Genomic DNA, 27,277 nt, shown 5'->3' on the forward strand with positions numbered 1-27,277 from the left:
GGCTCCCTCCTGCAGCCTTTGTCCAGATTCCCGGGCAGAGGTGTTACCTCCCCCTCTCCCTCCTGTCTCAGGTTACAGGCTCTCAGGTCTCCCATCAGCAGTGAAACTCCCCTACCACATTCCCAGGTCAACACTCCCCCTTCCCTGCTGCGTCACACCTAGCCAGGACACAAGGAGAGCAGGAAGGTGATCTGATTATGTTACCTACTGAGCGTGTGGAAACCTGTAGCAAGAAGGAAAAGATTCATGAACTTGTGTGTGGCAAAGGGAAGGAGAATGCTTCTGACCTTTTATCTAGGAAGTCTGTGAGTTTGCCTGAAAGGGGATTGTGGAGGAATCCGCCGGATGGCCAGAGGTGATTCTGGATGTAAGTGAAACCCAGCAAGAGTCTGTTGTTGCTCAGGAAAGTGTTCCTCTAGAGCAAGCCCTAGGTGAAGAGGGTAAGGGCAGAACTTCTGTGAGGGGTGAATTGTTACATAGAAAAGCCGGAGGGAAAGGAATCCTCATGGAGTCTTTGCAAGCAGTTTACTGCAACTGAAGGGTGTGAAAGTGTTTCAGTTCCTAACAGCCAGAAATTTTCTGTTGTGAATGGATCCACTGACTTTCCTGTTGGAAGATCCAGTGTGGAGAGCTTTGAGAAGGGCTCAGATGGAGTGAAAGCTGTTAAGAAAGTTAAACAGTCCTATAACCAAGTGGCTGTGTTTGGCCAACTTGTTGCGGAGAAAGGGATGTCTCCATGCTAGTTCTGTAAGTGAACAGTATGTGTCCCAGGTCAGGATGGGGGCTCTTAACCAAGAGAGCCTGAATTGCAGCCCTCCAGACTGGAGCGCTGGGAGAAGACCCGATTCCAGTTTGACCCCTAGGGGGTTTGGGGTGGCAAAAGTCATGGGCCGCATAAACCTTCCCACATGCAGCCTGCGAGTGCTATCGACCACCCCCGACCTAAGGGAAGGTGTGAAACTGGAAGGGCCTGGTGTAACTCCCACCAAGGAATAGGAGAGATGCTGGGGCATCCATGGGAACGTTGGTGGCTTCGAACTTCCCCAGGTCATCGGCTAAAGTGACCCCACTCAGTTCAGTCTCAAAGGGGGGAGAGATGTGACGAAGTGGGACTGTTCTTAATGTTTCCTCTGAATATTGTGGGGGTGCCTCAGTTTCTCCTAGGCAGTTCTTAAGTATCTAGGGGGCGGGATAAGGGCGTATGATGACTGCAGAGCCCTAGAGGTGCAGGGGTCTGGACACAGAGAATGTCAGACACCCTGTTTCCTGGCAATTGATGGCCTGGCCCTTCCCCCTACAAGGTGAGAGCTAAAGTGTTGGAAAACAAAGGAATCAGGTGACCTCCTGGCGGGGTGGGGAGGGAAGGGAAGGGACAAAGCCCAGAGGAGGAGGGAGAGCTGGAGGGAGTTTCAGTTTGGGGCTGGCTGGAGACATGGAGTGAAGTGCCGATGTGGTTGTCTGGCTCACTGCCCCCCAAAATGGACCCGGCTGAGGGGTCCTGTTCTCTGCATCTACAAGCTCTGTGTTAGACCATGTTCCTGTCGTCTAATAAACCTTCTGTTTTACTGGTCGGCTGAGAGTCCCATCTGACTGCCGAGTTGGGGGGCAGGACCCTCTGGCTTCCCCAGGTCCCCGCCTGGGCGGACTCGCTGTGGGAAGCGCACGGAGGGGCAGAGGAGGCTGAATGCTCCGAGGTCAGACCCAGGAAGGTGGAAGCCGGGTGAGCTGTGTCCCCTGCAGACAGGCTGCTCCCCGAGAGGAGACTTCCCCAGAGTCCTGCCTGGCTTCTTAGGGAGCTGTTCCAGTGCATCGCCCAGGGACTCCGTGACAGCCAGCAATGGAGGCTCGGCTGCAGCCCTTGGTGAGCAGCTTCCTTCCCTCCCTGTTAGAAATGCTCGCCTTCTCTCCGACCTGGTTCTGGCCAACTTCGTCCAGTGACTGGAGCTTGGCTGGGTCTACTTGAGGGAAGAGCCCCCATCAAATCTTGGTTCCCCAGGTAGCCCCTTACAGCCTGGGATCACCCCCCAAACTTCTTGTTATGCTAAATCCATTATGCTCCTGCAGCCAATCCTGGGAAGGCCACAGGGTCGGACTGTGGGCTCGTGGGCAGCTGCCTGTGCGCCAGGACCTCCAGGGTCCTAGCTTCCTGCGATAGGCCCCCCCTCCTGTAAGTATGGGCGTGGTGGGGAGGCTGTTTATACTCTGTGCTCTCTGCGTAGGAGAGACGGCAGGTCAGAGGAGTGCGCCTGGCATGGGGAGCGGAAGGCGGGGAGCTCTAGGTTGGTCTGTGGGTACTGTGGGGTTCGCTCCAGGCTGGGACTGGCCCCTGAGCAAGGTCCGTCCCCTGCCCATGCGCTGGGCAGAGCCGAGCTGTGGACCCTTTCAGATAACCTGGAGGATAAGGATTGAGGCCTGGACCTGCTATTCTGGGGGGTACAAGTGCAGGAGTGGAGCTCCCCGTAGCCGGTGGCAGCTCACCAGCTGAGCTGCACGCTCTGTATTTGTCAGAGTTTCCCAGGGCCGGCGGCTTGGCACTTAGCCAGGCAACACGGCTGAGACCATCTGGCAGGTGACAGACGTGTGTAACTGGGGCTTGGCCCTTGTGCGCCCAGACAGGATGCAGTCTCCTCGCCAGCCATGGCCATGTGACTCATTGGTGCTGCTCTGGGGGAGCTTAGCTGTGCGCTGGACGGACACGGTGCTCTCTTGGTGGGTGGGAAGGCCCAGTGCTTTGTCAGTGTAGCATGGGAAGGGAATTGCAAAAGCCCAGGCTTGGAGACTCAGACCTTCCTGCGATTCCAGCTACCTGTGCAACTTACTGCTGCAGGATGTTGTATCAGATACAGAACCGGCCAGTGGGGGGACTCCTGTGACATCACGATGTTTCCTGCACAGCTCTCTTGGCAGGGGGGCAGGGGCCCCTCCCCAGCATGGCGTGTGCTGAGCTGCTGCCTTTCCCTTCGGCTGGCTGAGCGCACCAGGAGGACGGGGCTGTCTTCTCTCCACTGCCCGTGGGGCAGAGTGTCTGGGCAGTGGGACCTGCTCTGGCAAGGGCCCTGTCACAGGGGAGATGGAAGGCAGGGTGACCCAGTCTGGAGTCCTGCTCCGGCACCCTTTTGGCCAGTGAGCATTCTCCGAGGAGTTGCTGCTGCCTTTCCAGGCCTGGCACTTGGCGAGATTCCCCAGCGTCTCCACTTGGCTCCTGTGGAATCCCTGCGAGGCCGGATCCGGCCTCTCCTCCCGGTGCTGGGTGTGCTAGGGCCAGATCCCCAGCCCCCCTTTGGGGCCAGATCCGGCCTCTCCTCCCGCCTGCCGGTGCTGGGTGCGCTAGGGCCAGATCCCCAGCCCCCCTTTGGAGCCAGATCCCCAGCCCGTGTTTGGGGCCAGACCCGGCCTCTCCTCTCCCCTGCTGGTGCTGGGTGCTCTAGGGCCAGATCCCCAGCCCCCCTTTGGGGCCAGATCCGGCCTCTCTTCCCGCCTGCTGGTGCTGGGTGCTCTAGAGCCAGATCCCCAGCCCCCCTTTGGGGCCAGATCCGGCCTCTCCTCCCGCCTGCCGGTGCTGGGTGCTCTAGGGCCAGATCCCCAGCCCCCCTTTGGGGCCAGATCCCCAGCCCCCCTTTGGGGGTCAGACCCGGCCTCTCCTCCCGCCTGCCGGTGCTGGGTGCTCTAGGGCCAGATCCCCAGCCCCCCTTTGGAGCCAGATCCCCAGCCCGTGTTTGGGGCCAGACCCGGCCTCTCCTCTCCCCTGCTGGTGCTGGGTGCTTTAGGGCCAGATCCCCAGCCCCCCTTTGGAGCCAGATCCCCAGCCCCCCTTTGGGGTCAGACCCGGCCTCTCCTCCCGCCTGCCGGTGCTGGGTGCTTGGGCCGAATTCCCAGCCCCTCACACTTGCCGGGGTAGCTGAGCGCCTCCCATTCCGACCCGGGCGAAGTGGTTACATTCGCTCCTCTGCTGCCCCTTTTCCTCCTCTCTTCCACCCCTGCTCTGGAGCCAGTGCTGGACGTTGGGCTCCTTTGTGCTGCGAGCCAGGCTCCCTGCCCAGCCGCAGGCCGTCTGTGCCCAGCGGGAGCTTGCTGCAGCCGCGCGGGGCTCGGAGGAACAGTTACAGAGACCTGGCACTGGCAGCCTAGTTTGGGAAACGCGCCTGCTCCGGACTTGCTGAAACAGAGTCTTGCCGTGGCTCGAGCATAAAAGCCTCCAGCGTGAGTGAGGCAGGAGCCTGGCTTGGAGCCTGCTGGGCAGCGCTCTCTGGGACAGCTCTGGCACTGGGCTGGCCCGGCCGAGCTCGGCCCAGCCGACGGCCTGTGGGGTGGGATGGCAGCTCCCACTCCTGGCTGAGGGGCCCGGCTGCCCGGCTGTGTTGCCTGCTCCTCCTTCCAGGGCTCTCTCTCCTCGGCAGCCTCTGCATTAAGCAAGAAGCAGCTTGCTGAGAAGCGAAGCCATGAGGCTGGGTGCCCGGGATTCCTGCGCGAGAGGCCATGCGGTGGGGTGAGTGGGGTACAGGCACTCCCCTACCCTGGTGGGGCTCGGCACCTCTGCGGTTGTGGGGGAAGAGGAGGGCACCGTGAGCTGTGCTGGGACAGCTGCCCGTGCGGTTTGCTGCAGCTCTTGTGTACCAGCGAAGCCGGGGCTAGCCGAGGGCACTGCTTCGACTCCCTCGCGCCAGGGCCCCAGTCTCACATAGCAGAGGGGTGTGCTGGGGAGGGGGGGGATGTGGGGAGGGGTGCGCCAAGTCCGGGGGGAGGGGTGGTCACTGGGTGAGGTGGAAAGGGGTCGTGTAGCAGGGAGCTATTGCACGACCCCCCCGCCCTGCCTGGGGAAAGGAGGCTGGTTGGGGCCAGTTCCTCTGGTCAGAGCTGGCCACCGGTGAGGCCAGGGCCAGATGTGGTCCAGCTGGGCCCTGTGGCCAGGCACGTGGGAACTACAGCTCCTAGTTTGCAGTGCTCCATCTGGAACCAAGCGGCACGTGCTGGGGCGGCAGCCTCCATGAGCAGCAGGGGCCTCCCCTCTGGGCTGGCATGCTTTGGGGCTCAGCCACTGTCTGGCGGGGGGGATGGTGCCCACCAGCAGCACAGAGCCCAGGGGTCTCGGAGCTGGACTCTGGGGTCTCTGTGCTGGGGGCGGAGGGACTGCTGTGGGCTGGGGAGGTCCCGACTATGCTGCTCACTGGGTGGGTTTCTCTGGCTGACTTCTCGCCCTGTGGTGCCAGATAAGGGCTATTGGCTCCTGGTGTGGTCCTCCCCGGCCCTGGGGCGAGCGAGAGTGGACAGGGAGGTGGTGACAGGCTAGGCTAGTCCTGACAACAGGGTCATCAGAAACTCTCTGTCACCTGCCCCATGGGCTCTTGCAGCCTCCCTCCCGCAGGCCCTCAGGGGCTTTCTCGCTGCCAAAGGGCCAAATCGCCCAGCCCATCATAGCTAGTGGGTCCAGAGACAGGGCAGTGCCAGCCGCCCCCATTCACCCGCTAGCTGTCTGCCTGGCATGGACCTCTGCCAGCACCTTGGGAAGGCTGCTCCATGCCCAGGTGCTCTCCCTCTGTGCTTCAGGCCAGCCGTTCTGCAGGCCCCCCGAACCTCCCTGGCCCTGCCGGCTTTGCTCTCAGTCTGAGCGTCGTGTGGCGTGGGGGAGGCTCCATCCCCAGGAGCTAGTTGCTTTGTGGCGGGGCAGGGATGTTTGAATGGTGCTGCTGGAGTTGCGGTGTTTAGAGGGTCTCTCTGACACGGGACGGTCTGGGGAGGCTGCTGGGGCCCTTCCCAGGGGCTGGCAGGGGGTGCTGAGCAGGTGGGCTAATGCACCAGGCTTGTCCTGCCTGGAGACACCTCAGTTCTCACCATGGAGACGGGAGGGAAGACCGAGCTCCCTGGCCTGGCTGTGACTGGGCAGGAGGGGCTGGTTTGCAGGCAGGGGCCCTGCCGGGCCTGAGGCATGTGCAGAGCCTGGCATCCCAGGAGAAAGGAAGAGACCCAAAGGCTGGACGGGGCAGTGTGGGCTGGGAGGGGCAGGGCCCTCCATTCACTTGGTGGGGCACAGGAGACCCCTGAGTTTGGGAGCAGTGTGGGGTGCAGGGGTTGGAAGCCAGCCTGGCCGGGTACCAGAAGGGCGTAACTTTCCCCATGGAGCGGGGTCCCAGCTAGCTGTAGAAGTGGGGGTGGCCTGCAGCACCATCTCCCAGCACTTGGCACTGAGCTGGAGTCCGGGAATGCCAGGGCTGCCCTGCCGAGGGTGTGAGTTCCCCAGTGCTCTGGGCAGCAGGAAGGCTCTGGATCTAGCTGCTGTTCTGTCTCGTTGACCCTCTTCCCCAGCTGAGCTTGGGGAATGGGGTTCCTCACCCCCTTCTTGCTGGCAGACCTAGCGCGGCTCCATCAGACCCCAGCCCTGCCTTTGGGACTCTCCTGACAGCTGCTTTGGATTGCACCTTTCCAGCTGTTGGCGGGGGGCCTTTCTGCTGCTGGTTCTAGTGTCGGGGGGTCTCCTGACTGCACCTGGTCTCTGGCCAGGGCTCGGTTGTGGTGAGTGCTGCCAGGGCTGATTTCCATAGATGTGCTTTGCAAAGTGCCTTCCTGCTGGGGAGGAGAAAGGTGGGGCAGGGGCCTCTCCAGAGAGCAGCAAACCTCTCCCATTTGGTATTGAGGGCATGGGGATTAGAAAGTGCTTGTGGGCTGAGGCATTGGGACAGGGAGGTGGGGTGGGGCAGGAAGCGGGGGGGGGGGGGGCTGGCAGGTGCCCATGGGTCAGGAAGTGGATGGGTCTCAGGGTGCTGCTTTAGTGCGTCTCAGTGGAGGGGGAAGGGCTGCATGTCTCCTGGGACTCTTCGCAGGCCCTGGGCTGTGCCCTGGGTGCCGAGGCAGGGCGTGGGGGTCAGGGCAGGCTATCCCTTCTCTGGTTGGGGCTTCCGGCTGCTCCCTCGGCCTGGGCACCGGCGTGTGGCCCTGTGTGTGTCCAGTGCCTGGCACAGCGGGGCCTGACCTGTGGCTGGGTGCCAGTGATAATCCGTGCTGCCTGGGCTGATGCTGCTGCCTGTTGGTAGCCTCCTCGGGGTGGGGAGCATCAGGCCAGCATTGGGCTGAGGGATCCTGCTCCTCTGCCTTGGGGCACGAGCTCACTGTGGCTGGCACATCAGTTCAGCTCTCCTGGGGCAGGACCGGGGAGCAAAACCTGAGCTCTGGGGGCAGGACCCATTGGTCGTGCCTCCCTCCCCAGATTGCTGTGTTTGTGGGCAACCGGGAGGGGCTTTTCCAGGCTGCATCCCGGGGGCTGGGGACCCGTCCTGCCTGGGCCGGTTCCTGGTGGCTCTTTAGCCGTGGAACATTAGAGCCCATGAGGAATGTGTTGGATGAAGAGCAGCCGTGGGGATTACTGCCTGTTACAGCTGAATTCCTCCTCTTTTCTTCGCTGGCGCCCGCCAAGGGTGGGCAGAGCCTCGAGCCGGGGTCATGCTGGCAGCGAGGCAAAGCACCTGCCTCGCGCGGTTCTGCCCCCCAAGGCTGGTGGAGTTGTGGGCACGTGGGGTGCCAGAGGTGGCTGTTGCTAGTGCAGTCAGATGGAACCCGCAGCCCCTGCTTGGGACCCACGTCTTCCTGATAGGCTCTGGGATCTGCCGGCATGTCCGTCAATTCCTGCTGAGCGTGGGATAGGGACCATGTAAGCACCTGGCTAGCTGGGGCCTGTGCCAGTGAGTTCCACAGGTTAATTGGGTGCTGTGGGATCCGTTTTCAAGGTGCTCTCTTTCAGTCTTGCGGGGTCCCCTTGTCCTTGTGTTGTGAGAGGGAAAACAGGAGCCCACGATCCACTTTCGCTGGCCCATCTGTATCCAGCCATGCTGAGCAGTCCCTGCTCCGACAGGCTTGAATGGCTCCCCGCCCGTCTCTGAGCCTGTCCAGGGAGCTGCAGATGCAGTAACCCCGGGCAGGCGGTGTGGCCCCATTGGTTTGTAGCTGGGCAGTGTTTCCTTTCCAGCTCTGCTCCTTGCTGGCTGCTGGGCACGGGGCAGAGAGCAGTGTTGAGGGGTGTCCTGCTTTGGGCTCTAGGCAGGGGGAGAGATGGGCTCTGGCTGCTTGCCATGGCCCGTTGCTGGCTCCCCCAGAGCGCCGCTGATCCCAGGGCTGTGAGCATGTCCCAGGCTGGCTCCCGGAGGACCGGAGAGACCCTTGCAGAGGCTGTGCGGATGGCCGGGAGGCATCCAGAGTCCCCCAAAGTGGGGGGAGTTTTGGGCACTGCTGGATGCCATGATGGGACTAGAGTTGCCCAGGGCTCTGCCTCAGCCACCGCCCCGGCACAGAGGTAGCCAGGGTGTCTGTCATTCCCCCTCCGCTGCATGCTCAGCCCTGCTTCGCTCAGCCGCAGTGACCATTCGTCATCCTGGCAGGCACTGCAGGCCGAGGGGCCGCTCCCTGGGGATCTCCCATGGAGGAGACGGTATGAGCTTGTGTCAGTCCACCAGGACGAGGGTCCAGGGATGCCCTCAGGGACCCGGGTGGGATGAAGGAGCAGACGCAGCCCAATGGATCTTCAGGAGCTACGAAGCCATGGGCCTGGCGCAACCCGGATTTAGGCCAGGGCATGGGACAGAAACCGCCCAACTGGCTGCGATGGGGATGTGCTGCTGTCAATGGAGAGAGGGCAGACTCGTCTCCTCCTCCTGCGCCTCGGCACTCTCGGCCCTGGGATAGGGCCCAGGGCAAGGCTCAGTCCTGGAAGGTTGCACCCCATAAGATGGGCCATGCTGGGGAAACTTCCCCTGCACCACTAGGCCCCTCTCGGGACCTTTCCGCACCGCCGGGGAGCCATCGGGGGAACAGGTCCGACTGGGCCAGCAGCATGCGGGTGACACAAAGCGCTGTCCTCCCTCACCGCTCCCGCTGCAGCAGCCAGTGCTGGGGCGAGACCAGCTCCGGGGTGCAGAGCGCTGGCCGAATGGAGCCAGCAGGAGGGAGCTGATACTGGGGGCAGAGGCCGGCCTGGTGGGGCGTTGAGGATTCGGTGTGCTGAGGCCAGAGCCGAGGAGTGCTCTCTGATTCCTCGCTCGCACAGCAGCATCTGGGCGCTGTGATTCTGCGGTTGGTTGGACACTCCAGCCCATTGTGGCGGGCCGCGAACTCGCCTTGGTTGTTCTGCCGTACCTGGGCAGGGAGCCATCAGTCATTAGAAAACTCCCACCAGTACAGAGTGTTGCAACGCGTCTCCTTGGCCGTGCAGGCTACCCAGCCGCACAGGCTATCACCGTCCTCTGCTGGCTCCCCACACCCAGCCTGCCCCAGTCGAGGTCTCCGACCTTAGCCCCCGAGCACTCGGTGACCTGGGCCCAGGATATCTAAAAGAGCCCAAAGCTCTGGGCTGAAGACTGCGGTCGACAGCTCAGCTCTGGGGGAGCAGCGCAGCTGTCCAGTGCACTGGGAAAGCTCCTCTGGGCAGGGGACGGAGCTTGCTCAGGGGCCGGTCCCAAGCACATGGCGCGAACCCCACAGGACCTACGGACCATCCCAGAGCTCCCCGCCTTCCCCTCCCCATGCTGGGCACACTCCTCCAACCGTCCCTTTCTAAAAAGGCTGTAAATGGGGAATCATTCTCCACGGGGGGGCGTTTTGAGTGGGGTCAGTTCTCCAGAGTACCGGCATTGCTGGGGAAGGGGGGCCCTGTCACAGACCCCCAGGCTCAGTGCTGCACCCCCAGTTTTGGAACAGTCTCTAGGAGGCTCCTTCACTAGGCCAGCCCCCCTGGGGGTCCTACTCTGCCTCCAGGGTGAGGCACACGGCCTCACCGCCTCCTAGACTGGTCCTCTGGGCCTGCAGCCCCCACCCCCCATGAGCTCCAGGCAGCGAGTCCCCCAGAGACAGCCCCTGAGGGAGACTCGGCCGCTGTGCAGGGATCAGGGCCCCTCGCCCAGCCCCTGGAGGGACCCTCCCAGTGCGGGCACAGCTGGGGTCACTTGTTAGCTGGGGCCCGGCCTAGGGGGCCCTTAGGGCAGCCCGGGACAATGAAGGGTGAAGCAGGGTCCGTCCTGGCCAGCCCCGAGCCCAGCCCGGCTGTGGGGAACCCTCGGGTCTGGCTCTGTCTGTCTGGGCGGCCTCCTTGGTCAGTTCCCAGATGGGCCCCAACTGCTCCCCGCAGCCAACGCTTACCCCCACCTCGCCCCTCCCCCGTCCTGTGATCCCGAGCTGGGGGGTGTGGCTCAGCCCCCTGTAATGGGGGGCGGGGGGGTCCAGATCTCTCTGGGGCGTGGGTTGCTGGGTGTCCCCGTCCAGGTGATTGGATTTGCCGTTGTCCTCTCATGCTGCACTGCTATGGGGTTAGGGCCCCGACAGCTAGAGACTCCTAGCCTGCCCTGAGAGCAGACAGGCCTTCCCCCTCCCCAGGTAACAGTGCCGCACCTGGGGAAACTGAGGCACACGCAGCCTTCATAAAGATATTGCAGAAACTTCCCACTTTGTCACGGGCTCGTGTGAATGAGATCATTGAATCACAGAGTTGTAGGGCAGGGAGGGACCTCGAGAGGTCCTTCCCCGAGCCCTGCACTCAGGGCAGGACTAAGTATTCTCTAGACCACCCCTGGCAGATGTTTTAAAGTGCATTAATCCGGCTAACTGCAGGGGCAGCCAGCTGGGGCCAGGGTGAGGTCGCGCTCCCCAGACGGGGCTGTATCCTGGGGAGCAGCGGCTCGGGGAAGGACCTGGGGGTCGTGGGGAAAACAGCTGAACGTGGGTCCCATGCAGGGCTGTAGCCAGGGGCAGACAGAGGTGGAATTGCTTTTGTGGGCTGCTCCAGCAAGACCAGCCCTGCAAGCTGGGCTGGGGCCACACTCAGCAAAGGTCATTGGACACACTGAAAAGGTTCAGAAAAGAGCCCCAAGGAGGAGTCAAGGCCTGGAAAAGCTGATTGACAGAGTCCGAGTCTTTAGGGATGTACACGACTCAGAGTGTCAATTCAGGACAAATTGCTTAGAGCAGGGCAGTTATAGCCCCAAGCTGGAGTTCCTTTACTATTAAGGTTTCAGAGTAACAGCCGTGTTCGTCTGTATTCGCAAAAAGAAAAGGAGGACTTGTGGCACCTTAGAGACTAACCAATTTATTAGAGCATAAGCTTTCGTGAGCTACAGCTCACTTCCTCAGATGCATATGCTGACCAGATGCTTCACTGAGGCTACTTAGAATCAAAACACATTGAGATACAAGTACAGAGCCAATATTCATAACTTCAACTATAAAAATGATACACACATACAGACAGTATAATCATAACCAGCAAATCATAACCTCTTTATAGACACCTCACACAACAACGTTTGTACAATATTTGCTGCAAATATATAACAGTGGTTGCAACAATGATCTGTACAGTCACAGGTTATGTCAGTAACATCACAAGTGGCTCACCAATTGCTTTGTCCAGGATGCGGCCCAGAGGTACTTGATCATGGGCTGGGGGCACCTGCTGAGGAGGCGGTTTCTGGTGATGGGGGCTCTGTAGTGTGGCAGACAAGGTGAGATCCGAGGGCTGGCAGCTGAAGCTAGAAACAGGGTGAAGATCCCTCCCTCTTGGGAACAGCTGACTTGGGCACATGGCGGGTTTGGGGTCACTGGGAGGCTGCGGCGCAGTCTGGGGGGGAGCGGGAAGCCGTGATGCTGCGGCCTGGTCTGGGGTGGGAGCGGGGAGCTGTGAGGCTGTGTCACGGGGTCCCCGGGCGATGCTCTGGAACTGCTCCCTATGAAGCCAGGCAGGACTCTGGGGAAGTCTCCTTTCTGTGAGCAGGTTTCAGAGTAGCAGCCGTGTTAGTCTGTATTCGCAAAAAGAAAAGGAGGACTTGTGGCACCTTAGAGACGAACCAATTTATTTGAGCATGAGCTTTCGTGAGCTACAGCTCACTTCATCGGATGCATACTGTGGAAAGTGTAGAAGATCTTTTTATACACACAAAGCATGAAAAAATGGGTGTTTACCACTACAAAAGGTTTTCTCTCCCCCCACCCCACTCTCCTGCTGGTAATAGCTTATCCAGGAGAAAATCTGGATTTGTGCTGGAAATGGCCCAACTTGATTATCATGCACATTGTAGGGAGAGTGGTCACTTTGGATGAGCTATTACCAGCAGGATAGTGAGTTTGTGTGTGTGGTTTTTGGGAGGGGGGTGAGGGGGTGAGAGAACCTGGATTTGTGCAGGAAATGGCCCACCTTGATTATCATGCACATTGTGTAAAGAGTTGTCACTTTGGATGGGCTATCACCAGCAGGAGAGTGAATTTGTGTGGGGGGGTGGAGGGTGAGAAAACCTGGATTTGTGCTGGAAATGGCCCACCTGATGATCACTTTAGATAAGCTATTACCAGCAGGACAGTGGGGTGGGAGGAGGTATTGTTTCATATTCTCTGTGTATATATAAAGTCTGCTGCAGTTTCCACGGTATGCATCCGATGAAGTGAGCTGTAGCTCACGAAAGCTCATGCTCAAATAAATTGGTTAGTCTCTAAGGTGCCACAAGTCCTCCTCTTCTTTTTGCGAATACAGACTAACACGGCTGCTACTCTGAAACCTGTCATTGTAAGGAGAGTGATCACTTTAGATAAGCTATTACCCTTATCCCACCACCTAGATACTTAAGAACTACATAGGGGAAACTGAGGCACCCCCACACTATTCAGAGGAAACATTAAGAACAGTCCCACTTCATCACATCTCTCCCCCCTTCAAGACTGAACTGAGCGGGGTCACTTTAGCCGGTGACCTGGGGAAGTTTGAACCCACCAACGTTTCCATGGATGCCCCAGCATCTCTCCCATACCTTCATGGAAGTTACACCAGGCCCTTCCAGTTTTACGCCCTTCCATTTTCACGGCCTCCCTTAGGTCGGGGTGGTCAATAGCACTTCCATGCCCCATGTGGGAAGGTTTATGTGGCCCGTGACTTTTGCCACCCCAAAACCCCCCGGGGGTCAAACTGGGATCGGGTCTCCTCCCAGCGCTCCAGTCTGGCGGGCTGCAATTCGGGCTTTCTTGGTTAAGAGCCCCCATCTTGACCTGGGCTACATACTGTTCACTTACAGAACTAGCATGGAGACATCCCTTTCTCCACAACCTTGTCTCCCCAACAAGCTGGCCAAACACAGCCACTTGGTTATAGGACTGTTTTAACTTTCTTAACAGCTTTCACTCCATCTGAGCCCTTCTCAAAGCTATCCACACTGGATCCTTCAACAGGAAAGTCCGTGGATCCATTCACAACAGAAAATTTCTGGCTGTTAGGAACTGAAACTTTCTTGATTAAATCACTTTCACACCCTTCAGTTGCAGTAAACTACTTGCAAACATTCCATGAGGATTCCTTTCCCTAGGGGCTTTTCTATGGGACAGTTCACCCTTCACAGAAATTCTGCCCTTACCCTCTTTACCTAGGGCTTGCTCTAGAGGAACACTTTCCTGAGCAACAACAGACTCTTTCTGGGTCTCCCTTACATCCAGAATAACCTCTGGCCCATCAGGCGGATTCCTCCACAATCCCCTTTCAGGCAAACTCACAGACTTCCTAGATAAAAGGTTGGAAGCATTCTCTTTCCCACACACAAGTTCAGGAATCTTTTCCTTCTTGCCACAGGTTTCCACACCCTCAGTAGGTAACAGGATCAAATCACCTTTCTGCTCTCCTTGTGCCCTGGCTAGGATCTCACCCTGATTAGACAGAGTTGCGACACCCTTTCCCAACCACACACTAGCAACAGGCAAAATACAAGCACCAGAATTGTCTGGGCTCTGGGATTTTGCATAGACACTAACTGGATGCGACCTAGTTACAGGACCATTCTCCCGAGCAGACACAAACGTAGGACCATTCCCTTCCTGGGCTTTAGCTGAATCCAGAACCAACTCTGAGACAACTGCACAACCCTCAACCATCACAGGCTGAAAGGCCCCTTCTGTCTGCTCCACAGACAAAGAAGAGCTGGACACACTTTCTCCTGTACCAGACACACAGCTTGGGATCTCATTCCCCTGGTCCCAGCACACAGGGCTGCTGCTTCTGCAGCTCTTTCTTAGGCTCTCGCTGTCTCTCACAGTCCTCTTGCTCTCTCGCACTCAGCTCCAATCCCATCCATCTCCAATCCCCGGATGGGGAACCCAATTGTGAAGACCCCCGTCTGCTTGGGGACAGGAGTCTTGGGGATGCCTGGCTACCACTCCAGCTGCTCCCAGATCCTGCTGTAGCCCCATTTTGGGTCAGGAATCTGCTCCTTAGAGCGGTCATCCTCCTCCAGCTGCACGATTAACTCTGCTTTGGTGAACTTTCCAATGCACAACCCTCTCTTTCTGCACAGGGTTACAATGTCCTTCTTAAGGAGAAGGTGATAGGCCATCACCTCGCTGTTCCCAAGTTGTTGTGGACTCACAGGTCTGTATGCTCTCAGCTCCCCACGGTTTCCAGGGAGGACCCTTAGGGTGCCAGCCCTTCTCGAGGTCACCACCTCTTTGCCAGGGTCGAGCTGCAGACTCCTCCGCCCCTGGGAGCACTCGGTGCAATTCCCAGGGGAACCCTGTTACTGCAAAAGTCCTTCTCTCTCCCAGGGCCACGCCGCAGGCTGCTCCGCCCCCGAGACTGCTCACCGCCTTCCCCAGGGGACCCCATTACTGCACAGTCCTTCTCGCTGGTCACACACTCCCAGGGGTTAACCGCCCCCCAAAACCGCTCCTCTCTGAGCCTTCAGTAGCTCTGGTCCTCGTCAATCCCCCTTCGTTTTACTGCTCCCCAGTCACTCACTACAGGAAGCACCATCCACGGGGTGCAGTACATCCCACCTCTGCCACCAGTTGTCACGGAGTCCCTGGGCGATGCTCTGGAACTGCTCCCTACGAAGCCAGTCAGGACTCTGGGGAAGTCTCCTTTCAACTCTGCAGTCAGACGTGACTCTCAGCCAGCCAGTAAAACAGAGGTTTATTAGACGACAGGAACATGGTCTAAACCAGAGCCTGTAGGTGCAGAGAATAGGACCCCTCAGCCGGGTCCATTTTGGGGGGCCGTGAGCCAGACAACCACGTCTGCCCTTCACTCCATGTCCCTAGCCAGCCCCAAACTGAAACGCCCTCCAGCCCCGCCCTGCTCGGGGCTTTGTTCCTTTCCCGGGCCAGGAGTGCACTGGATTCCTTTGTTCTCCAACCCTTTAGCTCTCACCTTGCAGGGGGGAAGGGCCCAGGCCATCAGTGGCCAGGAAACAGGGTGTCGGCAATTCTCTGTGTCCAGACCCCTGCACACACCTGCCCTCTAGGGCTCTGCAAGGATCATACACCCTTATCCGACCCCCAAGATACTTAAGAACTGCCTAGGGGAAACTGAGGCACCCCCACACTATTCAGAGGAAACATTAAGAACAGTCCCGCTTCGTCACAGGCTGTGGCGCAGTCTGGGGGGGAGCGGGGAGTTGTGAGGCTGCGGCGTGGTCTGGGGGGGAGCAGGGAGCTGTCAGTCTGCAGTGCGGTTTGGGGGGGAGCAGGGAGCTGTGAGGCTGCGGCGTGGTTTGGGGAGGAGCGGGGAGTTGTCAGGCTGCGGCGTGGTCTGGGGGGGAGCGGGGAGCTCTGATACTGCGGCGCAGTCTGGGGGGGGAGCGGGGAGCTGTGACGCTGCGGCGCAGTCTGGGGGGGAGCGGGGAGCTGTCAGTCTGCGGCGCAGTCTGGGGGGGAGCGGGGAGCTGTCAGTCTGCGGCGCAGTCTGGGGGGAGCGGGCAGCTCTGATACTGCGGCGCAGTCTGGGGGGGAGCTCTGACGCTGTGGCGCGGTCTGGGGGGGAGCGGGGAGCTGTCAGTCTGCGGCGCAGTCTTGGGGGGAGCGGGGAGTGTCAGTCTGTGGCGCGATCTGGGGGGGAGCGGGGAGCTCTGATACTGCGGCGCAGTCTGGGGGGAGCTCTGACGCTGTGGCGCGGTCTGGGGGGGAGCGGGGAGCTGTCAGTCTGCGGCGCGGTCTGGGGGGAGCGGGGAGTGTCAGTCTGTGGCGCGATCTGGGGGGGAGCGGGGAGCTCTGATACTGCGGCGCAGTCTGGGGGGGAGCGGGGAGCTCTGACGCTGCGGCGCGGTCTGGGGGGGAGCGGGGAGCTGTCAGTCTGTGACACAGTCTGGGGGGAGTGGGGAGCTCTGATGCTGCGGCGCAGTCTGGGGGGGAGCGGGGAGCTCTGATACTGCGGCGCAGTCTGGGGGGGAGCGGGGAGCTCTGACGCTGTGGCGTGGTCTGGGGGGGAGCGGGGAGCTGTCAGTCTGCGGCGCAGTCTGGGGGGGAGCGGGGAGTGTCAGTCTGCGGCGCGATCTGGGGGGGAGCGGGGAGCTCTGATACTGCGGCGCAGTCTGGGGGGGAGCGGGGAGCTCTGACGCTGCGGCGCGGTCTGGGGGGAGCGGGGAGTGTCAGTCTGCGGTGCGATCTGGGGGGGAGCGGGGAGCTCTGATACTGCGGCGCGGTCTGGGGGGAGCGGGGAGCTCTGACGCTGCGGCGCGATCTGGGGGGGAGCGGGGAGCTGTCAGTCTGCGACGCAGTCTGGGGGGAGTGGGGAGCTCTGATGCTGCGGCGCAGTCTGGGGGGGAGCGGGGAGCTCTGATACTGCGGCGCAGTCTGGGGGGGAGCGGGGAGCTCTGACGCTGCGGCGCGGTCTGGGGGGGAGCGGGGAGCTGTCAGTCTGCGGCACAGTCTGGGGGGAGCGGGGAGCTGTCAGTCTACAGTGCGATCTGGGGGGGAGCGGGGAGCTCTGACGCTGCGGCGCGGTCTGGGGGGGAGCGGGGAGCTGTCAGTCTGCGGCGCGGTCTGGGGGGAGCGGGGAGCTGTCAGTCTACAGTGCGATCTGGGGGGGAGCGGGGAGCTCTGACGCTGCGGCGCGGTCTGGGGGGGAGCGGGGAGCTGTCAGTCTGCAGTGCGGTCTGGGGGGGAGCGGGGAGCTCTGACGCTGCGGCGCGGTCTGGGGGGGAGCGGGGAGCTGTCAGTCTGCAGCGCGGTCTGGGGGGGAGCGGGGAGCTGTGACGCTGCGGCGCGGTCTGGGGGGGAGCGGGGAGCTCTGACGCTGCGGCGCGGTCTGGGGGGGAGCGGAGCTTGGACAGACGGGGAGCAGGGGGTTTCTAAGTTACCTGACGGGCCCCTGTGCGCGCAGAATCTGGCAGCTCAGCATAGTTAACGTCTTGCTGCTCTCCAGATCTCTGTGCGGCAGGGCCGGGTGTTACCCCTGGGGCAAGGCCAGCGCTGAGGTTCCTGCCCGTGGTCATACAGCAGCCCGTGGCGGGGCAGGGACTGACCCTGACTCCCACGCCGTGGGCCGGCTCTCCCGCCTGGAGCGCTGTGATGGCGCGGGCTGGGGGCCGTTCCCCGCTCCCTCTGGCCCCGACGTGCTTGGCTCCCCCCTCTCGCCAGCAGGGCAGTGACTGCTGCTTGGCAGGGGCGGGGGTTGTCCACGCTTGCCCCAGCTGGGAATAGGGGAACGGGGCCCTCCCTGGGAGCAGGGCCCTGCGGGCAGGCAGCGGGGGAGACAGGGCTCGGTGCACGGGGTGTGGTGCTGCTGGGGGCTGCGGAGACAACGCGCCCCGTAATCGCCTTAGTCAGGATCAGGCGGGCGAGTGGAGGCTCGTCCCTGGAATGTGACTCCGGTGCAGTGGCAGGAGCAGCAGTGCCGTCTGGCACACACGTGCTAAGCCGAGCCCGCCCGTAATTCCCTGCACCGGGCAGGGCTTGCGAGCAGCCGCGTTGGCAGCCGTATCTCCATATCTGCGGACCTGCCCTGCTTATCTGGGCTGGATTGTTCTGCGCAAACAAGAGCCCTTTGTGGGCTGCCACCGCTTGAGAGCCAGGGAGCCTCCGGAGGACCTGTGGGGGGGTTGCCGAGGGGCCTGCGTCCGGCCTGCAGACCCCTGCTGCCCAGGTGGGGGCAGCCGGTCTCACGCCGGGCCTAGGCCTTGTCGCGCACTGGCCCCGAGAGAGAGCAGCTGCTCTGGGGACGCAGCTGTAACAGGGCAGGGGGGCCCTGGGCCGGGCTGCGAGGATGCTTTGCTCTGGCCCAGGCTGTAGCTTTCCCTCCCCTTGCCCCCCACTCTCCCCAGCCCCACTGCCTTCATGGGGAAACAGAGAGTTTTGCCCCAGGTCACACAGTGCGTGAGCACCAGACCTGAGAACAGAACCCAAGAGTCCTGGCTCCCAGCCCGCCTGCTTACACCCCCGGGGCTCCCTGCAGCCCTCCATGCCTGCACAACACTCCTGGGTGCCATGCTTCCAGCCCCGTCCATTTCAGGGACGCCCTGCAACTCCACCCAGCCTCTTCTGACCAGGATCTCTGGTTGCCCTGTCCCCACATACCATGGTCCCCCAACTCAGGGGCTGTGTGCATCCCATCCCCCTTTTCTGCCATTTCCCCAAACCAGGGTCCTCCAGTCTCTCCCCCCACTAGAGGTTCTGTGTCCCCAACAGCAGAGCACCCAATTCTCTTCCTCACCCCTTCCAGCACCCCGTTCTCTCCTTGGCAGAGGCTCTGTATGAACCCTTGTTACCCCCTTCTCTTCATTTCCACTTCCCCCCATGGGGCCCCCTTTTCCTCTCCCCCAGTAGTGGGTGTCCTGTGCACCCCATACCAGGGTCCTGCATTCTCCCCTCACATTGCAGCAGCTGTGTGGGCTCCCTTGCCATTACTCTTTGTTCTTCCTGGGAGGGAAGTCAGCGAGGGTGTCAGCGTGTGACGCCTTGTGCTGAAGGCATTCACGGGGCCATCAGCCAGTTCTCCCAGCTGCAGACATGCGCACATGGGCTGGGGCTATACTAAAGGGGGCGGTGTGCTACATTTACCCCCGATCACTGGGGGTCTGACCGTTGGTGCCAAGCATGTGCTCAGACATTTTGGAATTGGTTGGATGTGGCATTCTGAAGTTATCCTTTGACCGACAAGTGGAGAAACGCCAGCAACCTGAGTGCGAGTGCTTCGCAAGCATGGCCAGCCTCCACTTCCTGCCCAGCCAGACTCCACTTCCTGTCCAGTGCTGCGGAGAGAACCCAGGAGTCCTGGCTCCAAGTCCCCAGCTCTACCCACTAGACCTTACTACCCTACCAAAGCTGGCCAGAGCTACTAACTGTGATATAAGAACAGGAGTACTTGTGACACCTTAGAGACTAACAAATTTATTAGAGCATAAGCTTTCGTGGGCTAAAACCCACTTAATCCGATACATGCAGTGGAAAATACAGTAGGAAGTGTGACAAAGCTCTGTCCTTGCTTCCGTGGGTCCCGCTAGTGGATCCTTAATCCCTCCGTGGATTTCACTAGCCTCAGAGGCTCACTGTGACCCTCCACGTAACCCTTCTCTCTAGAGACAAGGGTCACAGTTTACTGAGCCATTTTCATCATAAGCCAGCGAGGGAGGTGAGGAGAAGTTATCCTTCCTTGAACAGTCTCTGTTGTCTCCTAGTCTCAGTGATTAATCAGGGGGCAAAGGGCGGGAGCCTGGGCTCACCCTCTACTCTGGGCTCCAGCCCAGGGACCCTAATAGTATTAGCTATGGTAGCTGACCTTTTAGAAACATGACGTGTACAATTCCCTGGGCTACTTCCCCCACAGCAGCCCTCACTTCCTCAAGCTCCACTTCACCCTTACCTCAGGGCCTCCTTCCTTGTGCCTGATATGGTGTGTACTACTCAGCCTCTCCAACAGCGCAACTTCCTCCCACAGCTCCTGACATGCAGCCCCACCTGACTGACTGGGAGGCTTTTAATTAGTTTCAGCTAGCCCCTGATTGGCTTCAGGTGTCTCAATCAACCTAGCCTTCTCCCTGCCTTCTGGAAAGTTCTTAATTGGCCCTAGGTGTCTTACTTGATTTGGAGCAGCTGCCATTTCACTTATCCTGGTACCAGGGATTTGTTTAGTCTGGAGCTAATATCTCTGTCTCCCACTACTTTTCTATAGCCATCTGGCCTTCCCCTGTCACCTACCCCCCCCTTCTCAACACCATAGAGTTGGGCAACTTGGGACGCCAGGCAGTATGCTCGTGACAGACCATCAGCGTTGCCATGATGGCATCCAGCCCTGTGCCGTATGCGGAACTGGAATGGTTGGAGGGATAAGAACCACCTGGTGACCCTTGCATTCTTTTCTTTCCGCTGCATCCACTGGAGGGGTGCATGGTCCGTCACAAGAGTAAATCGCCGGCCTAAGAGGTAATAACGCAGTGTCTCCATAGCCCATTTGACAGCAAGGCATTCTCTCTCGACTACTGCGTATTTCTGTTCTCTTGGGAGAAGCCTTCTGCTTAGGTAGAGGCTCGGGTGTTCCTCTTCTCCCACCATTTACGACAGAACTGCCCCCAATCCCACCTCGGAAGCGTCTGTTTGTAAGATAAATTCCCTGTTAAAGTCCGGGGCTGTGAGTATGGGGTCATTACAGAGGGCCGTCCGAAGGTCTGTGAATGCCCCCTCTGCTGCGTCGGTCCACTTTACCATGTCTGGACCTCAGGCCTTCACCAGGTCCGTTAGGGGACTTGCCCTAGTGGCGAAGTGGGGAATAAACCGTTGGTAGTAGCCTACCACGCCTGGGAACGCACGGACCTGCTTCTTTCGGGTCGGCCGGGGCCAGTTTTGAATTGCCTCTAGCTTATTCGTTTGGGGCTTCACTATGCCCCTTCCCACAATATATCCCAGGTACCTAGCCTCTGCTAGACCTAGGGCGCATTTGGCGGGATTAGCAGTGGGGCCAGCCCGCCTTAAGGTGCGCAGTACTGCCTCAAGTGTCTCCAAGTGGGTTCCCCAGTCTGGCGTATGGATGATGACATCATCTAGGTATGCAGCTGCATGACTAGTATGGGGGCGCAGCAGCTTATCCATGAGGCGCTGGAATGTGGCTGGGCCCCATGGAGCCCAAAAGGGAGGACGGTGTACTGGAATAGCCCATCCGGGGTGGAGAATGCTGTCTTTTCTTTAGCTTCTTTGGTCAGAGGAATCTGCCAGTACCCTTCTGTCAGATCCAGTGTAGTCAAGAATCGGCACGACCCAGCCGGTCACCCAGTCCGTCGATGCGCGGTAGGGGGTGTGCGTCAAACTGGGATGTTTCATTCAGTCGGCGAAAGTCATTGCCGAGTCTCATAGTACCGTCAGGTTTAGGCACTAGAACAACGGGACTGGACCACTGACCGTAAGGTTCTTCAGTAACCCCAAATTCTGACATTTTCTTTACTTCGGCCTTGATTGCTTCCCCTTTGGCTGCTGGGATTCGGTAGGGTCTCAATGTTACCTTTGCTCCGGAGATTGTATGGATATGGTGATAGGTCTTCGTCGTCTGCCCTGGTTTTGTAGAGAACACATCTCTGTTGTGATTAATCATGTCGGCTGCCTCGATCTTTTGGATCGACGTCAAGTCAGATGATCTCCTCACTTGCTCGTGTAAGTTATCCTCCTGGGGAAGGGTCTCTTGCATGACGAGGGACGTGATCGTTCCCCTCTATTCGACATTGGTGAGGCCTCATCTGGAGTACTGTGTCCAGTTTTGGGCCCCACACTACAAGAAGGATGTGGATAAATTGGAGAGAGTCCAGCGAAGGGCAGCAAAAATGATTAGGGGTCTGGAACACATGAGTTATGAGGAGAGGCTGAGGGAGCTGGGATTGTTTAGCCTGCAGAAGAGAAGAATGAGGGGGGATTTGATAGCTGCTTTCAACTACCTGAAAGGGGGTTCCAAAGAGGATGGCTCTAGACTGTTCTCAATGGTAGCAGATGACAGAACGAGGAGTAATGGTCTCAAGTTGCAGTGGGGGAGGTTTAGGTTGGATATTAGGAAAAACTTTTTCACTAAGAGGGTGGTGAAACACTGGAATGCGTTACCTAGGGAGGTGGTAGAATCTCCTTCCTTAGAGGTTTTTAAGGTCAGGCTTGACAAAGCCCTGGCTGGGATGATTTAACTGGGAATTGGTCCTGCTTCGAGCAGGGGGTTGGACTAGATGACCTTCTGGGGTCCCTTCCAGCCCTGATATTCTATGATTCTATGATTCTAAGCATGCCTCTCGATCATGCCAAGGTTTTAGAAGATTGATGTGGTAAATTTGCTCCAATTTCCGGCGGCCTGTTTGCCACACCTTATAGTTCACCTCTCCCACGGCTTCGATTATTTCGTGGGGTCCCTGCCACTGGGCCAACAGTTTACTTTCTGCTGTGGGCACCAGTACCATCACCCGATCCCCTGGTTGGAACCGTCAAAGCTTCGCTTGGTGGTTATAATGGGTTCGTTGGGTCTCCTGTGCTCTCTCCAAGTGCTCCCGTACAATGGGCGTAACTTGGGCTATCCGATCTCTCATCTGCAGTACGTGCTCAACTGTGTTCCTTCCGGGATTTGGCTCCTCTTCCCAGGCTTCTCTGGCTAAATCCAATATGCCCCGAGGGTGGCGCCCATATAGTAGTTCGAATGGAGAGAAACCCGTGGAGGCTTGCGGAACCTCCCAGATGGCAAACATGAGGTAAGGCAATAGGGTATCCCAATCTTTCCCATCCCGGCTCACCACTTTCCTGATCATGGCCTTGAGGGTCCTACTGAACCTTTCCACAAGGCCATCTGTTTGCAGTTGGTATACAGAGGTCCATAGGGCTTGTACATGGAGCAATGAACAGAGATCTTTCATCAACTTGGACATGAAAGGTGTCCCTTGATCAGTCAATATCTCCTTGGGTTGCCCAACCCAGGCAAAGATCTGTACTAGCTCCTTAGCTATGGTCTTGGAAGCTGTGTTGTGCAGGGGAACAGCTTCCGGGTACCAGGTTGCATAGTCCAGTACAACAAGCACATGTTGGTGGCTGTCTTCTCTAGGGGCCCTACCAGATCCATGGCTATCCGTTCAAAAGGAACCTCTGTTATTGGAAGAGGTATCAAAGGAGCCTGCAAGTGCAGGCGAGGGCTGTGGTAACTGACACTCAGGACAAGAGGTGCAGTATCGCCGGACATCTTCATATACTCCTGGCCAGAAAAACCTCCGCAGGATCCGTGCCTGGGTTTTCTCTACCCCTAGGTGTCCTCCAAACAGCTGACTGTGAGCGAGACTCAATATGGCTTTTTGGTGTTTTTGTGGCACCAGAAGTTGTTGTATCTCTTGCTCCTGCATTTGCACCATACGATCTTTCTTCACTACAAAGTAAGATCCAGAACCCCGGACCTTCCCATCCACGGGTATCCCATCGATCTCAGCCACCTCTTTCCTGACGTTATAATATCTGGGGTCCTCTGCCTGGTCCTGCCCAAAAGTCTCTCTCCCAGGACTAAGTGACTAAGTGACAGAGGATGTGGAAAAAGCTAATGTACTCAATGCTTTTTTTGCCTCTGTCTTCACGAACAAGGTCAGCTCCCAGACTGCTGCACTGGGCAGCACAGCATGGGGAGGAGGTGACCAGCCCTCTGTGGAGAAAGAGGTGGTTCGGGGCTATTTAGAAAAGCTGGACGAGCACAAGTCCATGGGGGGGGATGCGTTGTATCCGAGAGTGTTAAAGGAGTTGGCGGATGTGATTGCGGAGCCATTGGCCATTATCTTTGAAAACTCATGGCGATCGGGGGAAGTCCCGGACGACTGGAAAAAGGCTAATGTAGTGCTCATCTTTATAAAAGGGAAGAAGGAGGATCCTGGGAACTACAGGCCAGTCAGCCTCACCTCAGTCCCTGCAAAAATCATGGAGCAGGTCCTCAAGGAATCAATTCTGAAGCACTTAGAGGAGAGGAAAGTGATCAGGAACAGTCAGCATGGATTCACCAAGGGCAAGTCATGTCTGACTAATCTCATTGCCTTCTATGACGAGATAACTGGTTCCGTGGATGAAGGGAAAGCAGTGGACGTGTTGTTCCTTGACTTTAGCAAAGCTTTTGATACTTCTCCCACAGTATTCTTGCCAGCAAGTTAAAGAAGTATGGGCTAGATGAAAAGACTATAAGGTGGATAGAAAGTTGGCTAGATTGTCAGGCTCAATGGGTAGTGATCAATGGCTCCATGTCTAGTTGGCAGCCGGTATCAAGTGGAGTGCCCCAAGGGTCGGTCTTGGGGCCGGTTTTGTTCAATATCTTCATAAATGATCTGGAGGATGGTGTGGATTGCACCCTCAGCAAGTTTGCAGATGACACTAAACTGGGAAGAGAGGTAGATACGCTGGAGAGTAGGGATAGGATACAGAGGTCCCTAGACAAATTATAGGATTGGGCCAAAAGAAATCTGATGAGGTTCAACAAGGACAAGTGCAGAGTCCTGCACTTAGGATGGAAGAATCCAATGCACCGCTACAAACTAGGGACCGAATGTCTCGGCAGCAGTTCTGCAGAAAAGGACCTAGGGGTGACAGTGGATGAGAAGCTGGATATGAGTCAGCAGTGTGCCCTTGTTGGCAAGAAGGCCAATGGGATTTTGGGCTGTATAAGTAGGGGCATTGCCAGCAGATCGAGGGACGTGATCGTTCCCCTCTATTCGACATTGGTGAGGCCTCATCTGGTGTACTGTGTCCAGTTTTGGGCCCCACACTACAAGAAGGATGTGGAAAAATTGGAAAGAGTCCAGCGGAGGGCAACAAAAATGATGGTGGGACTGGAACACATGAGTTATGAGGAGAGGCTGAGGGAACTGGGATTGTTTAGTCTGCAGAAGAGAAGAATGAGGGGGGATTTGATAGCTGCTTTCAACTACCTGAAAGGGGGTTCCGAACAGGATGGATCTAGACTGTTCTCAGTGATAGCAGATGACAGAACAAGGAGTAATGGTCTCAAGTTGCAGTGGGGGAGATTTAGGCTGGATATTAGGAAAAACTTTTTCACTAGGAGGGTGTTGAAACACTGGAATGCGTTACCTAGGGAGGTGGTGGAATCTCCTTCCATAGAAGTTTTTAAGGTCAGGCTTGACAAAGCCCTGGCTGGGATGATTAAATTGGGGATCGGTCCTGCTTTGAGCAGGGGGTTGGACTAGATGACCTCCTGAGGTCCCTTCCAACCCTGATATTCTATGATTCTACGATAACCTGCCCAAGCTCCCAGGGGCCGGCTTCTGCTTCTTCCAATGGCTCGCCGCCGTCATGGCTGGGGGCAGCTTCTGGCTCGCCTTCTGTGGTGGAAGTTTCTCTGTTGGCTGCTCTCGTCCATCTGCCTACTAGGGAGGTCTTCTGGCTCTGGGTCAGGATCCGGGTTCCCAAGGCCTTCGCAGCCTTCCTCTCTTTTTTTGTCTTCCGGGTCTTTCAGGGGGCTGAGAACAGATCCTGAGAAATCTCAGCGAACATTCGGGGTTGACATTCCCCCGGTGATGAGTCGCTGTCCTCAGGGTCCCCACCTCCCTCCAGCCTCTCCTGGGGGAGTAAATTATCAAACCCTGGATAGTCCCTCCCAATGACTACAGGATATGGGAGTTTAGGTACTACGCCCATGGTCACCTCAGTGGGGTTTCCCTGAACCTCTATCTCCACTGGGATGGTGGGGTAATGGCTCACGGCCCCATGCACGCACGTCACTGCTACGCATTTGGCTTGTAGTAGCTGACTTTTTTACCAGCTTACCCGATATGAGGGTGATAGCACTCCCAGAGTCCACAAGCGCTGTCGTCTCTGCGCCATTTATCCTCACTGGCCTGGTGTAATTATGCGGGGCTAATGCGACCCCCGCGAGGTGGATAAGGGAGCATGGGACCTCCCAATCCCCCAAGTTACATTGCATAGGCTCCTCGGTGCTGGGACACTGTGCTGCTATGTGTCCCCACTCCCCACATGCATAACATCTATAATTGCTTTTAATCACTCCCCTATCCCAAAGGTTAGGGGATTTAATCCCAGAGTTCCCCCCACTCAGGCCAATCCCTTCCTTCTGGGGTCCCCGCTGGTTTTTGGCCCCCCCCTTCTTCCACCTAGGACTCCCCAGGGGTTTGGCTGCCCAACCTTCCAGGGTTGGGGTCCGGTGCTTGCTTCGAAAGGGGCCTTCCTTGGGTAGTCGAGTCAGTTCCCTGGCTGTCATCTGTCTTTCTACCAGTGTGATCATCTCGTCGTACATGGACGGATCGTTCTGGCCTACCCATTTGTGGAGATCTGGCGGCAGTCCCCACAGGTAATGGTCTATGACCAGGGTCTACAAAATCTCCTCCGGCCTGCACAGCTCGGGCTGTAACCACTTCTGCGCAAGGTGTATGAGGTCGAATAGCTGGGACCTCGGGGGTTTGTTCTCCTGGTATTTCCTCTCATGGAACCTCTGGGCCCTTACCGCTGCCGTGACCCCTAATCGTGCTAAGATCTCTGTCTTCAGACGGGTATAGTCAGTGGCATCCGTGGCAGGCAAGTCAAAGTAGGCCTTCTGGGCCTCTCCACACAAAAAAGGGGCGAGAATGCTGGCCCACTGCTCCTGGGGCCACGCCTCACGCTGAGCAGTCCTTTCGAATGAGAGGCAATATGCCTCTATGTCATCTCCTGACGTCATCTTTGGCACACAACCAGTGGCCCTGAGGGTTTGCGTCCCGTCGGACCCCCTGGCCTGGGAGGTGAGGATCTTCAGCTGGTCCACCACCTCTCTCAAGAGGGCACGATCTTGGGTCGCCTGGCTCATCAGTAATTGATTGTTTTCCTGCTGTAGCCACATAGACTCCTGTTGTGTCATTGTCTGAACCTAGGTGGCCTCCTGCTGGGCTGCCGCGGCTTGTACCAGAGCTCTTACACCTCCTCCATTGTGGTACAAAGCAAACAAACAAACCAAAACAAAAAAAAAAATCCAAAACCCCAGTGCACTTTTTTTTTTTAAACCTCTTTCTTCCGCCACGCTGTGTATGAAATCCCACTGCTAACACCAGTTGTGACAAAGCTCTGTCCTTGCCTCTGTGGGTCCCGCGTTTCCTGGCGGATTTCACTAGCCTCAGAGGCTCACTGTGACCCTCCACGTAACCCTTCTTTCTCTCGAGACAAGGGTCACAGTCTACTGAGCCATTTTCCTCATAAGCCAACGAGGGAGATGAGGAGAAGTTATCCTTCCTTGCGCAGTCTCTGTTGTCTCCTAATCTCAGTGATTAAGCAGGGGGCAAAGGGGGGGAGCCCGGGCCCGCCCTCTACTCCAGGCTCCAGCCCAGGGACCCTAATAGTATCAGCTATGGTACTTTTAGAAACATGACATGTACAATTCCCTGGGCTACTTCCCCCACAGCAGCCCTCACTTCCTCAAGCTCCACTTCACCCTTACCTCAGGGCCTCCTTCCTTGTGCCTGATATGGTGTGTACTGCTCAGTCTCTCCAACAACACAACTTCCTCCCACAGCTCCTGACATGCACACCCACCTGACTGACTGGGAGGCTTTTAACTAGTTTCAGCCAGCCCCTGATTGGCTTC

At 58.1% G+C, this 27,277-nt stretch overlaps 1 protein-coding gene across 3 annotated transcripts in view; it reads left to right on the forward strand.

Moving 5' to 3' along the window:
* Window positions 1-27,277, forward strand: part of SLC4A2 (solute carrier family 4 member 2) — a 104,474-nt gene that overhangs the window by 11,587 nt on the left and 65,610 nt on the right. The window contains exon 1 of one of the 3 annotated variants that reach the window (XM_084619882.1): window positions 90-367. The exons of the other annotated variants lie outside the window; for them this stretch is intronic. The gene's annotated coding sequence lies outside the window, so the exon portion shown is untranslated. Of the gene's footprint in view, window positions 1-89; window positions 368-27,277 lie in introns of those variants that run through there. 3 annotated transcript variants of the gene reach the window in all.

Source organism: Lepidochelys olivacea (assembly GCF_965140295.1).
Source record: "Lepidochelys olivacea isolate rLepOli2 genome assembly, chromosome: 2".
Lineage (NCBI taxonomy): Eukaryota > Metazoa > Chordata > Testudines > Cheloniidae > Lepidochelys > Lepidochelys olivacea.